At 46.7% G+C, this 14,287-nt stretch overlaps 2 long non-coding RNA genes across 5 annotated transcripts in view; one reads left to right on the forward strand and one right to left on the reverse strand.

Moving 5' to 3' along the window:
• LOC112578850 overlaps positions 1-14,287 on the reverse strand; it is a 128,258-nt gene that overhangs the window by 32,938 nt on the left and 81,033 nt on the right. Inside the window, exons 3-4 of one of the 4 annotated variants that reach the window (XR_003103292.3) lie at positions 1,720-1,891; positions 802-1,019 (exon numbers count right to left, since the gene is read on the reverse strand). The exons of 2 other annotated variants lie outside the window; for them this stretch is intronic. This is a non-coding gene — a long non-coding RNA (uncharacterized LOC112578850). Of the gene's footprint in view, positions 1-801; positions 1,020-1,719; positions 1,892-14,287 lie in introns of those variants that run through there. One more of the 4 variants, XR_003103293.3, reaches the window with a different exon arrangement.
• LOC112578851 overlaps positions 1-14,287 on the forward strand; it is a 59,044-nt gene that overhangs the window by 27,149 nt on the left and 17,608 nt on the right. The gene's annotated exons all lie outside the window — the stretch shown is intronic.

Genomic DNA, 14,287 nt, shown 5'->3' on the forward strand with positions numbered 1-14,287 from the left:
TCAGCATTACTAGTTGGGGCATAGACTTGGATTACTGTGATATTGAATGGTTTGCCTTGAAAACGAACAGAGATCATTCTTTCGTTTTTGAGATTGCATCCAAGTACTGCATTTTGGACTCTTTTGTTGACCATTATGGCTATTCCATTTCTTCTAAGGGATTCCTGCCCACAGTAGTAGATATAATGGTCATCTGAGTTAAATTCACCCATTCCAGTCCGTTTTTGTTTGCTGATTCCTAGCATGTCGACATTAACTCTTGCCATCCCCTGTTTGACCACTTCCAATTTGCCTTGATTCATGGACCTAACATTCCAGGTTCCTATGCAATATTGCTCTTTACAGCATCGGACCTTGCTTCTATCACCAGTCACATGCACAGCTGGGTATTGTCTTTGCTTTGGCTCCATCCCTTCATTCTTTCTGGAGTTATTTCTCCACTGATCTCCAGTAGCATATTGGGCACCTACCGACCTGGGGAGTTCCTCTTTCAGTATCCTATCATTTTGCCTTTTCATACTGTTCATGGGGTTCTCAAGGCAAGAATACTGAAGTGGTTTGCCATTCCCTTCTCCAGTGGGCCACATTCTGTCAGACCTCTCCACCATGACCTGCCCGTCTTGGGTGGCCCCACGGGGCATGGCTTAGTTTCATTGAGTTAGACAAGGCTGTGGTCTGTGTGATTAGATTGACTAGTTTTCTGTGATAATGGTTTGTGTGTCTGCCCTCTGGTGCCTCTCGCAACACCTACTGTCTTACTTGGGTTTCTCTTACCTTGGATGTGGGGTATCTCTTCACGGCTGCTCCAGCAAAACTCAGCCACTGCTCCTTACCTTGGATGAGGGGTATCTCCTCACAGCTGCCCCTCCTGACCTTGAACGTGGAGTTGCTCCCCTCAGCCCTCCTGCTCCCGTGCAGCCACGGCTCCAGAAGAGGTTGGCTTGGAACACTCATTGGTGTGCCTTCTCCCATCTTTGGAAGTTGTCCTCTGACCCACTCACTACTCAGATGCAGGCAGTCTGAGATTGATAAGATTATGTCAATAGATAGGAATATTTCCAGTGGTCTGCTTACAATATTTTCTCTTTTGACAATATAGCAGGCTGAATAAAAGTTCCCCAAAGATGTGTCCAATCTAAGCTCTGGTACCTGGGTGTATGTTACCTTATGTGGCACAAGGAACTTTGCAGATGTGACTAAGTTGAGGGTATTGAGATGGGGAGGTTGTCCTGGATGATCTGGGTGGGCCTCATGTAATCACAAGCGTCTTTATAAGAGGGAGGCAAGAGGTCAGAAGGGGGAGAAAATGCTATGCTATTGGCTTTAAAGATGAAGGAGGCAGATGGAGCCAAAAGATGAGATGAGGCAACCTCTGGAAGGTGGAAAGGGAGAGGAGAGGAATTCTCCCCTGGAACATCCAGAGGGACCCCAGCCCTGTGGACCCATTTTAGACTCCTGACCTCCAGAACTGTAAGAAAATAAAATTGTGCTTTTTGAAGTCACTAAGTTTGTGGTAATTTGTTACAGCAGATGGTATAGCAGAAAGGTATCCTGTTCTATGAAATGTCAACTTTGGACAAGCTTATCACAAGGCCCTCTCCGGTCTGTGGTCTAAGCCGAGGGTCCTCAGCCCAGGAATCAGTCAAGGCCTGCAGTCCTGACTGGTCATGTTTGGGCTTCCCAGGTGGTGCTAGTGGTAAAAACAAAACCCAAACCCACCCGCCAATGCAGGAGACGCGGGTTTGATTCCTGGGTCATGAAGTTTCCCTGGAGAAGGGCGTGGCAACCACTCCAGTATTCTTGCCTGGAGAATCCCATGGGTAGAGGAGCCTGGTGCCAGGCTATGGTCCATAGGGTCACATGTTTGGAGCTGAGCATCACAGGAGTTAGCCTACAGAACAGAAGCTTTCAGGATTAGTCTAAAATAGAGGCAGTATTTTACTGGCAGCCTCTTAAAAGCACATGACTCATTCAGAAATACAACATTTGGTCGATGACTATGTCAGACTTTCAGGTAAATTTAATCAATAGACAACCACTATTTTATTTTTATCCAAACCTGAATTTCATATTACATTTCATTCCATTAGCCTTGATATAAAGTGGCAGTTGATAGCAAGCCATATTGACAGGCCCTCCTGGGCATAATCCAGTAGTCACCTTAAATCATTTATTCACTGCATGATTCATGGCTTGTAAGGAGCAGGTAGTCACTGAGTATTTAAACAGAAAGCTAAATAACAGGGCACTTGAAATCTTTTATTTCAGTTATTTAATCCACCTTAGTTAATGAAAGGCATTTGACCACCTCTCAGCATCTCGAATCACAATGGGTACTGTTTATTCCTAGCACAAAAAAGGGCAAAGGCACAGGTGATTTGGGGGAGTGGAGGGGGTGGATGCCTGTATGTGATTTTGTAAGTCGAGGACCCCAGAGGCTACTAGCTCTGGCAGTGCGCTCCCACTTGGGGCGGTCGTCTTGCTTTGATGCAGGGGATTGATGCAAATCATTTGAGATTAACAAATGTTTCTTGATCATCTAGAAAATGTCCAGCTAGTCACTAGAGGTATAAAGATTAAGAAGGCTCAGACTCCACTCTGTAATTCTCTTAGTTCAGGGAGTATCTATGAAGTTTTTGAATTATTTTTCATTGATGAGTTATTTTGTTTTAGAAATACTGGTGACAAGAAAACCAATACTGACTTAAGAAGCTGGTTTCTAGTAGCTTCTTACTTACAGGCAAAATGGGTGTTGGTTTTCCTGGTCCCTGGAAGGTGCTTCAGCGAGAGGGATTGTCTAGTCACTCAAGGTCTGGGAGAAGAGTTCAGGGGTCTTTGCATAGTGTTCGGTTCCTCTTGGGCACCACTTAGCTCACAACATGTACAGTTTGAGAATTTGAGAAGGAACTACTTTAGACCAATAGCAAATCTACAACTGGAAAATTCTGTGCTGGGCACACACTGAGAGTGAAATACAAACATGTCGCAGAGGAAAACACTACAGAGTGTCAGCAGCAGAGCCAAGGGGGCGGCGGGATTCCCACAGGGTTTACTTTACTTCAGCCTGCAGGGCAGTGCATGTAGCCCGGTCTTATTCTTGCAGTGTGTAAACTCTCTAGCTTTGCCACGTGGGCCTCCCCCTGGGATGGTGCCCAGAATTCGTGAGAACACTGTGATGTAAAAAGATTGAATCCCCCATTGCCTCTCTTCCTCTGCCCCCCGACCCCTAGGTCTGTTAGGATTACAAAGCAGTGGCCAGTTTACCTCCCACATGGAGGCAGTGACATCCACTGAGAGCCGCGGTCCATGTGAGGCATGAGACTCCAGACTGTGAGGCTGGCCATGCCCTGGAAGGGTTTACTGTCCACTCCAAGTCCCTGTGAAGATCACTACATCTGAGTCTGAGAGCTAAATACCCATCAGTGGTTACAATCAGTCCCGCCCGTATTAAAGGCAGAGGCTTAGCCTTTGTGGAAGAAACGGGCCTTGGGCTGAACTTTGAAAGAACAAACTGGCAGTCCTTAGGCTCACAGCTAGTGGGACTCTGCACACCTCTTTTTGCCTGTGACTCGTACACTTGCTGCTCACTAGGGAGGGGGCACAGTGTTGGCGAGAGAGTCCAGGGTCTTGAAGGAAGACAGACCTGAATTCAAGTCCCAGTCCCAACTTTGCCATTTCCTAACTTTACAGACAAGGTACAAAGGGTCTCTCACCCTCAGTGAGAAGATAAAATACAATAACAAAACAAAAAATAATAAAATAGAACAATACTTATCTCACCATGTTTTTATAAAGAGGAAATAAAAATCTAATAAAAATAAAAAGGTGCCCAATTCAGTCTGAAAACTAGAGTCTGTTAGGATAATGGTTAAATGGCTGTGACAAAGACTTCCAAAGCTACACTGTTTGAAGGAAAAAGGCATAATTGAGCCCTAGTCATGGAGATGGTGGGATATCTTGAGATCACCCAAGATGATCTTCTTGGTTTAACAAAGCAGTGTTCTTCAACTAAATTTAACTTCTCGGGTATTGAATAAGTCTCTGTCTCTATGTATAAAGGCTTTTTAACTCTGAGGAGCTCTAGGTAATTTTTTTTTTCATGGTACAATAGTATTTAATGAGTGCCACGTTGGTACTCTAGGTAAGTATTCTATCAAATAATCCCATGAATGCTGGGCTCTATTCTAGAATATCTGAAGTGGTCAGATATGGGCCTGGGTTATGGAGCAACAGACTAGTTCCAAATAGGAAAAGGTGTATGTCAAGGCTGTATATTGTCACCCTGCTTATTTAACTTATATGCAAAGTACATCATGAGAAACGCTGGACTGGAAGAAATACAAGCTGGAATCAAGATTGCCGGGAGAAATATCAATAACCTCAGATATGCAGATGACACCACCCTTATAGCAGAAAGTGAAGAAGAACTAAAAAGCCTCTTGATGAAAGTGAAAGTGGAGAGTGAAAATTTGGCTTAAAGCTCAACATTCAGAAAACTAAGATCATGGCATCTGGTCCCATCACTTCATGGGAAATAGAGGGGGAAACAGTGGAAACAGTGTCAGACTTTATTTTTTGGTGCTCCAAAATCACTGCAGATGGTGATTGCAGCCATGAAATTAAAAGATGCTTACTCCTTGGAAGAAAATTTATGACCAATCTAGATAGCATATTCAAAAGCAGAGACATTACTTTGCCAACAAAGGTCCATCTAGTCAAGGCTATGGTTTTTCCTGTGGTCATGTATGGATGTGAGAGTTGGACTGTGAAAAAGGCTGAGAGCCAAAGAATTGATGCTTTTGAACTGTGGTGTTGGAGAAGGCTCTTGAGAGTCCCTTGGACTGCAAGGAGATCCAACCAGTCCATTCTAAAGGGGATCAGCCCTGGGATTTCTTTGGAAGGAATGATGCTGAAGCTGAAACTCCAGTACTTTGGCCACCTCATGTGAAGAGTTGACTCATTGGAAAAGACTCTGATGCTGGGAGGGATTGGGGGCAGGAGGAGAAGGGGATGACAGAGGATGAGATGGCTGGATGGCATCACCGACTCGATGGACGTGAGTCTGGGTGAACTCTGGGAGTTGGTGATGGACAGGGTGGCCTGGCGTGCTGCGATTCATGGGGTCACAAAGAGTCGGACACGACTGAGCGACTGAACTGAAAAACTAGGAAGACTTTGAGGAAGTGGGAGGAGAAGTCATTTAAGTCAGTAAAAAAATAGTCAGGCCGGTGAGTCTTCCCAGGAGATCCAGTGGCTAAGACTCCATGCTCCCAATGTAGGGGGCCCAGATTCAATCCCTGGTCAGGGAACCAGATCCCACATGCCACAACAAAGAGATCATATGCTACAACTAAAGGTCCTGCATGCCATAAGGAAGACTGAAGATCTTAGTTGCATGCTGCAACTAAGACCTGGCACAGCCTAATAAGCAAATAAATATTTTTTAAAAAAGTAAGGCTGGGAGGAAGGGAAGTCCACCAAGAAATGGTAAAAGAGGACTCACTGATGTTCTTGCACTCAAGGCAGGAAAACACCCTGCCATTTTATTATGTGATACTTAATGTTCTAAACATAGAGATGCATAGAGATCATCTGGGGAGCCTGCTTAAAATTCCCATCTCCAGAGATGCCAGCTCAATGGATCTTGTGGACAGAAATATACATTTTTAATAAGGATCCCAGGAGGTTGTGATGCCAGTGATCCATTGACCTCAATTTAAGAAACACTATCATAGATTAACCTTTCAGAAAACTTTAAGATATTTCTATTTTCATCTACACAATAGCTGCCCATTACACTTAATATTGGTGGTTTATTTTGCCTCTTAGCTCAGGTTCTGATTGATGATGTACATGCTCAGGGATCAAGGACCCATGAGGAACCAGGAGCAGTTTTGTTAATGTGACAACCCCTCATACCCAGCACTCACCTCTGGTGGAAGCTGGTCTGGATATGTGCTTTTGGCTGGAGCCAAAGTCTGGCCTGTGATTTCTTCCTCCCTGAATTTCTGTTTATCTTACTCTTCCTTTCTGTCCACAACAAATGATGGGCAGGACACAGTGAAAGCAGTATGAGGCGAAGGCTACCAATCACACCCACACTAGCCACCCAGAAGGGGAGAAAGACAGCAAGAGAATAACCTGGGCTGTAAAGCCAAGGTGGTAGCCAAAGGCAACAGATTTCAAAGCATCAGAGAGGAACCTTAAAATGGTGAGAAAAATGTTCTGTGCAAGTAAAAGAAGTGACTCTCAGGGATTAACTTTCACACGAGATATACAATGTCACTCATCCACAGGGTCAGTGACCAGAGCCAGCCAGAGCCAACGAGGCCCCTTAGTTCATGGTGAGTCCAGGAGACACCCTCCCTTCCTCTCTGTTAATTTCTTCTCAGAAATCAAGAATGAATTTCTCATAAAGACCAACCTTAAGAGAAGGTTGAGGGAGTTGCGTTATTCATCTCTCTCCTTTTTCTTGTAATGGGCCTGGGGCAGATGCACAGCTGCTAGTGAGCCGCTGTTAGGGATTCCCGCTCGGCCACTGGTCAGCATCGCAGTGGGTCCCTCCCCCAAGCGAGCGGCAGTTAGGGAGTGACCTTAGCAGTCCTGCTCAGCCATTGGTAGGCACTGCTGCGGGCTCTGCCCCCTCCCGTCCTCTGTATAAAAGGAGCAGAACTGGGACTGAGGGAAGGCGGTTTTTTGAGACCCTAGTCTGCCATCTTCTCAGTCTGCCAGCTTTCTGTTAAAGTCGCTATTCCTGGAAATTCCTTGGTGGTCCAGTGGCTAAGATGACACACTCCCAAAGCAGGGGGCCTCAGTTTGATCTCTGGTCAGGTAACTAGACTCCCACAGGCTGCAACTAAAGATTCCAAGAGCCACAGCTAAGACCTGCTGCAGCTGAAAAAAAGAATCGCCATTCCTTATCCCAACAACTGCCTGATTCACTGGCCTGTCGTGTGACAAGCAGAGCAAGCATGGACTCGGTAGCATTCTCACATTCTCATAGGACCCCTCGTTCTTATACACACTCTCTCTGACACAGAAACTGGTGCTGCACTGGGCACACACAGTAGGAGCTTTGTTAAGTCTCAAGGTCAGATGCAGGCAGAGCTCAGAGATGCTTTTCCCAGATGGGTAAATTCTCTCCCATGATGAGCAGCCATCCTGTGAGGGGATCCGCAGTGGCCTTCCTGCCCCATACCTCCCCTTGCTTCAACCACACACCTGCCCTCAGGGGCCTCTTTCCTCTGACCTTCCTGGTGCCACCGTTTTTTTAGAACACTGTGCCCTGACAGTGATCACAGCCTCATTCCAACTGCCTCATCCTCCCTACAACCAGCTTACCTACCCCACAGCCTCGGCAATTGACTTGATAGTTACATCTTTGGGCTAAGCAATGATCCAGGTTTCCTGACTACAAGGTTGAAATAGGACCCTTCTGACCAACTGACATGGGGGTGCTGTCTCTCCTAAGATGCAGAATGATGTGTTAGTCTGCTAGAGTTGCAGTGACGAAGTTTCATGAACTGGGGGGTTTAAGCCACAAAAATGTAACGTCTCATGGCTCTGAGACCAGAAGTCTAAGATCAGCATGTCCACAGCGCCATTTCCTTATTAGGATCACAAGGAGAGTCCACTGCTTCCCTCTCTCTTAGCTTCTGCCTCTTTGCTAGCGATCTTTGCATGTGTGGATGACCCACCCTTATCTCTGCCTTCATGTTTTGTCCTTCACATGAGTCTCTGTCTGAATTTCCCATTTTTATAAGGACATCAGTCACACAAGATCAGGGGTCCAGTCTACCCCAGAATGCGCATCCTAACCAACTACATCTCTAATGACCCTATTTCCAGATAAGGCCACATTCTGAGATACCAGAGGCTAGGACTTCAACATCTTTTTGTTCAGTTACTCAGTTATGTCTGATCTTTGCGACTGCATGGACTGCAGCATGCCAGGATTCCCTGTCCTTCACCATCTCCCAGAGTCCATTCAAACTCAAGTCCATTGAGTCAGTGATGCCATCCAACCATCTCATCCTGTCATCCCCTTCTCCTGCCTTCAGTCTTTGCCAGCATCAGGGTCTTTTCCAATGGGTCTGCTGTTTGTCTCAGGTGGCCAAAGTACTGGAGCTTCAGCTTCAGCATCAGTCCTTCCAATGAACATTCAGGGTTGATTTCATTTAGGATTGACTGGTTTGATCTCCTTGCTGTCCAAGGGACTCTCAACGAGTCTTTTCCAGCACCACAGTTCAACATCTTTTGGGGAACACAATTCAACATATAATGGATGGTAACTTTTCTGTTACTTGTATGTACCAGGCCCCTTACCTGGGATGATACTGGAGTGAGGTAAGTGAGACACTCATCTGTAATTAAATTTAGGGAGTGCAAAATAAGTCAGCAATCAAGATAAATAATATGTTAATAATTCATTATAAACAAAGTTAAAGAAAAATTCCATAATGAGCAAAACATCAACATTTAAAATAAAGGCAGCACCTGACCCCACACTTGCCTGATGGGGTCTCTGTCTCTTTCTGCTCCTGACCAAGGATCCATGGTCTCACTGCCCTCCTCAGAGAGAGCCCTGGCTTCTCTCTTTTTTAAATTTACTTTTTATTTTTAATTGGAAAACAATTGCTTTACAATGTTGTGTTAGTTTCTGCTGTACAACAGCATGAATCAGCTTTATGTGTATGTCTATCCCCTCCCTCTCGAGACTCGTTCCCACCCTCCCTCGCCATGCCATCACAGAGCAGCAAGCTGAGCTCCCTGTGCTACGCAGCACCTCCCCACTAGCCGCTTCACACATGGTGTCACACACGCCAATGCTGCTCCCAGTGTGCTCCACCCTCTCCTCCCCTCCTGTGTCCACAAATCTCTCCTCTATGTCTGCGTCTCTATTCCTGCACTGTTTCTAGATTCCATATACATATATATATGCATAAATATATGATACTTGTTTTTCTTTTCCTGACTTACTTCACCTGGCCTCTCTTTACCCTTGAATATAATCTCATGAAATTTAGAACACAACTTAGGACATGTCTTTGGATTTTGAGTTCAGAAGGCTCATTTAACACTAGGCTTGAACCTTATTCATTTCCCACTTAATTCTCTGCCAAGTACCTTCCACATCTCTCAGACTATGAGTTTAATTGGACTACCTTAACTCTACTACTAGAGAGTTTATCTAGTTTATCAAGACTAGCTTGATATCACAGACCCACATAAACACTTCCTGGAAGGGGTTTCTGCTACTTTCTGATGTCATTTGGCCCTGTCAGCATTCCATCATCTTTGGTGTTTTGTTTTCTTAAAATACCAAACAATGGTACACCCAGGACTCTCTTTCCATCCCTGGCCCCCTTCAGGGATGGACTGGATTGCTCTGGAGGTTTATTTCTCCTCACTTCGAGGCCAAGGGCAAGTCTGGGGTGGGCTGATGAGACAGCAGCTACCCCCAGACTTGCCAAACTCACCCACATACTAGAGTTGGAAAGTAGAGAAACTTCCTCAATTTCAGGGAAAGAAGATAAGCGTTAAGCATCTTTCAGAGACAGACCAGGGTGAGCTGTTTTGCCAAAGTGACAGAGAAAAAGGCAACAGTAGCAGATAGGCATGTGTTTTGAGAAGAGAAAGACACTCCTCTTGCTGACCCCGTAGTCTGTGACCTGCCTGTTGATGGCTAATTGGGCAGATAAAGTGGACACGTGAACAGTCTCTTGTCTCTGCTTCTAGACTTTTTCAGCCTCTATCACCTTTGTGACTCTCAACTTCATTCTGACTTAGCTTTTCATAGCACAAGCCACAGCACACACATCTACACACCTACACCACATTTACTCACCAGCCACCTAATTCAGTAGCTAAGGACACTTTAAGTCCTTATTTCTTTAGCGAAGTGTAGACTAGTTTCTGTGGTTATATGGAGGAGAAAAGATATTCTCTGCCATGGATTTTTTTTTAATGCCATTCACTAATAGCCTACATTTTACAGCCTCTTGGAAAATACCTCTATCAATGTGTCAATGTGCACGAAACAGCACAGGTCTTGGCTCCCAGTGGAGCTTCATAAATCTTAGTTCTAAATTACATATCCAATAAAGAAAATGTAGGAATCATTTTGCTTTGGAATAAGGATATTTTGCAGAGCCAACACTAGGGGAAATGTTCAGTATCAAGAAGGCCAAGATCTAGGGGGCCACGGGGAACCAGGACCAGAGACTGGAGCTGGGAGGCATGGTTGCTAACAGCCAATTGCAGCTCTGCTCCTGGTGACTAGTTCACAAAGAAGCTCACTTCTCCAGGTCTTGGTTTCCTTAGGAGTAAGACAGGGGGTTCAGCATGGGTGGTGACTTCCCACTCTGACTCCTGAAAATCTGTGACACTGTGCTCACTCCTATTCCTGGGTGAAGGGACACTCTGGGAGAAATCACTTCCTTTGTAAGTTAGCAACTTGTTTCTCCAGGATTCTCTGTAAAGATTGGTGCTGCTGATGGTCACAATTCTCTTGAACTTGATAAATGGTACAGTACTCTGGATACAGCTGCCTTTCTGAGATGGTACTGAAGTCATCCAATTGGGAAAACAGAGGACAAGAAATAATCGTGAAATGCTTTCGGGGAGACATAAGATGAAGAAAATAGAAGCTGTGCTCTTTATGGAATCAAAAGCCGTTGCACAACTGTGTGCGCGTGCTAAGTCGCTTCAGTCATGTCTGATTCTTTGCGACCCAGTGGACAATAGCCCACCAGGCTCTTCTGTCCATGGGATTTTCCAGGCAAGAATACTGGAGCAGGTTGTCATGTCCTCCTCCAGGAGATCTTCCCGACCCAGGGATCGAACTCGCATCTCTTATGTCTCCTGCACTGGCAGGTGGATCCTTTACCACTAGCACCACCTTGGAAGCCCCAACTTGTGCCTAAATGATTATCTTTACTCTTCAGGTCTTGCCTTTTTTTTTTTCTTAAAGAGCCAGGTAACTAGGGAGAGGATGGATTTCTTCAGAAATAGGGAAAGATGTGCTATCTGCAAGAAAGGGAAAACAAAGGACATGTTCGGTGGAGACGGCAGCCTGTCTGCCCTTCCCTTGGGCAGCAAGCTCACTGCAGCCCAGTTCGCCAGCTCTGGCAGGTTTGCAGCAGAGATCCCGGTGCTGCCTCTTCCCAGTAGTTCCTGTGGAAGCAGGGCTGGCTGGGGGACGCTGGCTCAGCAGCACATTCATGGTTACATTACACAACAGCTGTGGAAAGGATGAAACCAACAGAGAGACAAATGGCTGGGGAGCAAAACAAGTTAGCAGCCCTGGAAACTCAGCAACAGTAGATCACGTTGGGTCTTCTCCTTGGATTAAGATACCGATCCCTAAATGAGCATCCTCATTGCAGTAAACTTGGCTTTGCCACCTCCCGTGTTTTCAAAGTCTTATTGTCCTTTTGCCAGTTAGAGCTCATGGTACATTGCCTGTTAGAGTCCATCTTACTCCATTTCTTTCCTCCTCCACTTAGGGTCAGGCGCCTCCTTGTACCATCAACATCAACCCAGAAACACACATTGCCCCATGTATGGCCTCAAACACAACACATGCCCTCATGTGCACACCCTCTCTCTTTCCACACATACACTCCCCACTCACGTGTGAATACAAACACTCAACCTTACGGATGCACACGTTCCTGAAATTCCCAGATTATCCACCAAAGTTGGGCCCTGGTGGTCAGGCCACTCTCTGAATTTCTCCCCCTGCTCTGAGGTCGCTGAACTGAGCATGTCCCCTCCCGAAGTTGACAGTTCCCAGTGTTCAAGAGTGTAACTGGTTTATTAAATGCTGCGAACTTGGTGAGAAACACTTATGAAGCTTCTTTTTTCTGCAAAGCTGACCTTCCGACACGATTTGTCGACTCTCCATTTCCTTCCCAGAGTGATGGACCTGTTGTTTCTCAGGTATTACAGGAATCCCCAAAATGCAGTCTGGCCACTTGAAGACGTGACATATTAGCTGCTTTAGGGCTCAGGTCACATCCTTTTCCTGAGAGCCCTGCAGGCGGAGCATCCAGGGAACCTGCCGGGGTGTGGCTGGTCTTTTCATTTCTCTCACCTTCTGCTTCTCACAGGTGTGGCTGAGATGAAGGTGGAGGTGGGCTTAGAGAAAGGAGCACACATTTTGATTAAGCTGCGGCTGTGGCTGTTCTCTCCTGGCTGTTGATAGCCCTGTGTGGAGGAATTGGGAGTGCTGGCTAGAGGTTGGGGTGGGGGTGCTGGGGAGAGTGATGACCTCCTGACGTGGTAGCCTCTTGCGGCCCCATGTCCTCTGCCTACACCTGAAGCCCCTTCCCCCCAACACACCCCCACAGCCAGTGGCGCTCCTGGATGCTGTCCTGGGAAGTCAGCTCAAAACCCACGGCATTCTGTGGCGATCCCAGGTGGCGCACACACTCCGGCCATGCCAAAGGGTGGGGGGTAAACATCACTATTGCCACCCACTGGCCATCCTGCCAGCTCCATCTGAAAGGCAGGAAGGCAGCTCAGCAAGTCTGCTGCAGCAGAGACTGTCCAACTGAGGAACAGCCCCCCAGTAACTCTCCTTCCTTACACTTCACAAAGGAGCCTTTGGGAGCCCACCTAGGACTGGCTTTTTGGAGGCGGTGTTATAGAATAGACAGCCCCAAGATCCCTGCCCCTGGGGGTACACCATGCATCACTCCCTCAAGACTGCAGGTGTGATGGTTTACCGCCATGATGAGGTCATATTCTACCGCACAGCTGCCTTTAAGAAAGGGAGAGTAATGAGGTGGGCCTGCCCTAACTGGGGAGGGCTTAGAAGACCTGGCTCCTCCTGGAAACAGACTCTAAGTGTGAGGGGGACTGGACACGGGGGCTCTGCTGTTGGCTTTGAAGATGGTGGGGGCCACACAGTGAGGGAGGTTCATGGCCTCTGGGAGCAGCCCCCAAATGACAGTCAGGAAGGAAACAGGGACCTCAGTCCTACAGCTGCAAGGAACTGAGTTCTACCATAACCAGTGAGCTAAGAGAGCCCAGAGCGTCAGATGCGATCACAGCCACCAACACCTTGATTTCGGCTCTGAGACCCTGAGCAGAGAACTGTGCCTGGGTTTCTCACGTGCAGAGCTCAGGAACCTCTGTGTTTTTAAGCTACTACATTTGTGGTGATTTGTTACAAAGCAAGATAAAAGGAATAGTAGAAAAGAGGGAGAAGAGACTCCAGTGATCTTCAGGAAGCCAGCAACTCCCGGCTCCAATGACAGGAGCTGTGTGCATTGTAAAAGTGTGCATTTCCAAATGCACACAAGAGGCAGGTGATGGGTTGACGGCAGCAGAGTCACGTAGCCCCAGGGAAATATCTGGCTTCTACTGGGGTCTTTTAAGAACAGGGGCACACTGCACTACTATTTTTGACTTTGGAAATGAGCTGCAATTCCCAGACTACAGAGAAAGTTCTGGTGGACATCCTGCTTGCTGTCTGAGGGAGACGTGGTGGTCACAGCAGCTCCGTCTCTGTGTAACGGAGATGTTGAAGAAGCATGACTTCAGGGTGTAATTATGAAGTAATTTTATTTTTGTCTTTCTTTGTGCTGTGGAGCTAATTGGTCTCTTGCTCCTGGATGACCATGGCTTTTATGGTCACCTTCAGGTAATAAAAGGTCTCCCAGTACTATTACTTCACGTATTAAAAGGTAATTAAGATGTCTGATTCAGAGTAATAGCCAAAACTTTGAACTTCATTCAAGGTTACAGGTGCACCTCTGGTTATCTGCGGCAGGAGGGAGGGGGCAGCTGACCGCTTTTTCTCCAGCTGTAAACTCTGCCAAGCCCAGAGAGTGAGAGGCCAGCCTGGCAGCTCCAGCTGAGGGGGCACTTTTTTCCCTTGCATCTTTGTCTTGCCTTTATGGGTTTCACACTGGCTTCCCCAGCTTTTTCGTATTCCTGTCTGACCTGTCACCTAGTTTCTATCTCTTCCTCCCCTTTGAGTGCGGCTGTCTCTCTCACCCTCCTGCCTTTGACTTTCTTCTTTTGTTTTTCATGCCCGCCCCCTCTGCCCCCACTCCAGGGCTTCAGGTTGTGTGTGCACGTGGATGACTTTCTAGTCCTCTGCAGCCCGAAGCGCTAGTTCCGTGTTGCTGATGATCTGTTGAAAATCTTGACTTCCAACGTTCCCCATGTCTCAAAGGCAAAATTTTCTCAAAGCAAATTCCCCTCCCTCTGCCTTCCTTGTTCTTCTCGGCTGCCCCGCTGTTTCCCATCCATCCAGGCTGCCTGTCATCTTTGG

This window comes from Bubalus bubalis, chromosome 14, assembly GCF_019923935.1.
Source record: "Bubalus bubalis isolate 160015118507 breed Murrah chromosome 14, NDDB_SH_1, whole genome shotgun sequence".
In the NCBI taxonomy this organism is placed as follows: Eukaryota; Metazoa; Chordata; class Mammalia; order Artiodactyla; family Bovidae; genus Bubalus; species Bubalus bubalis.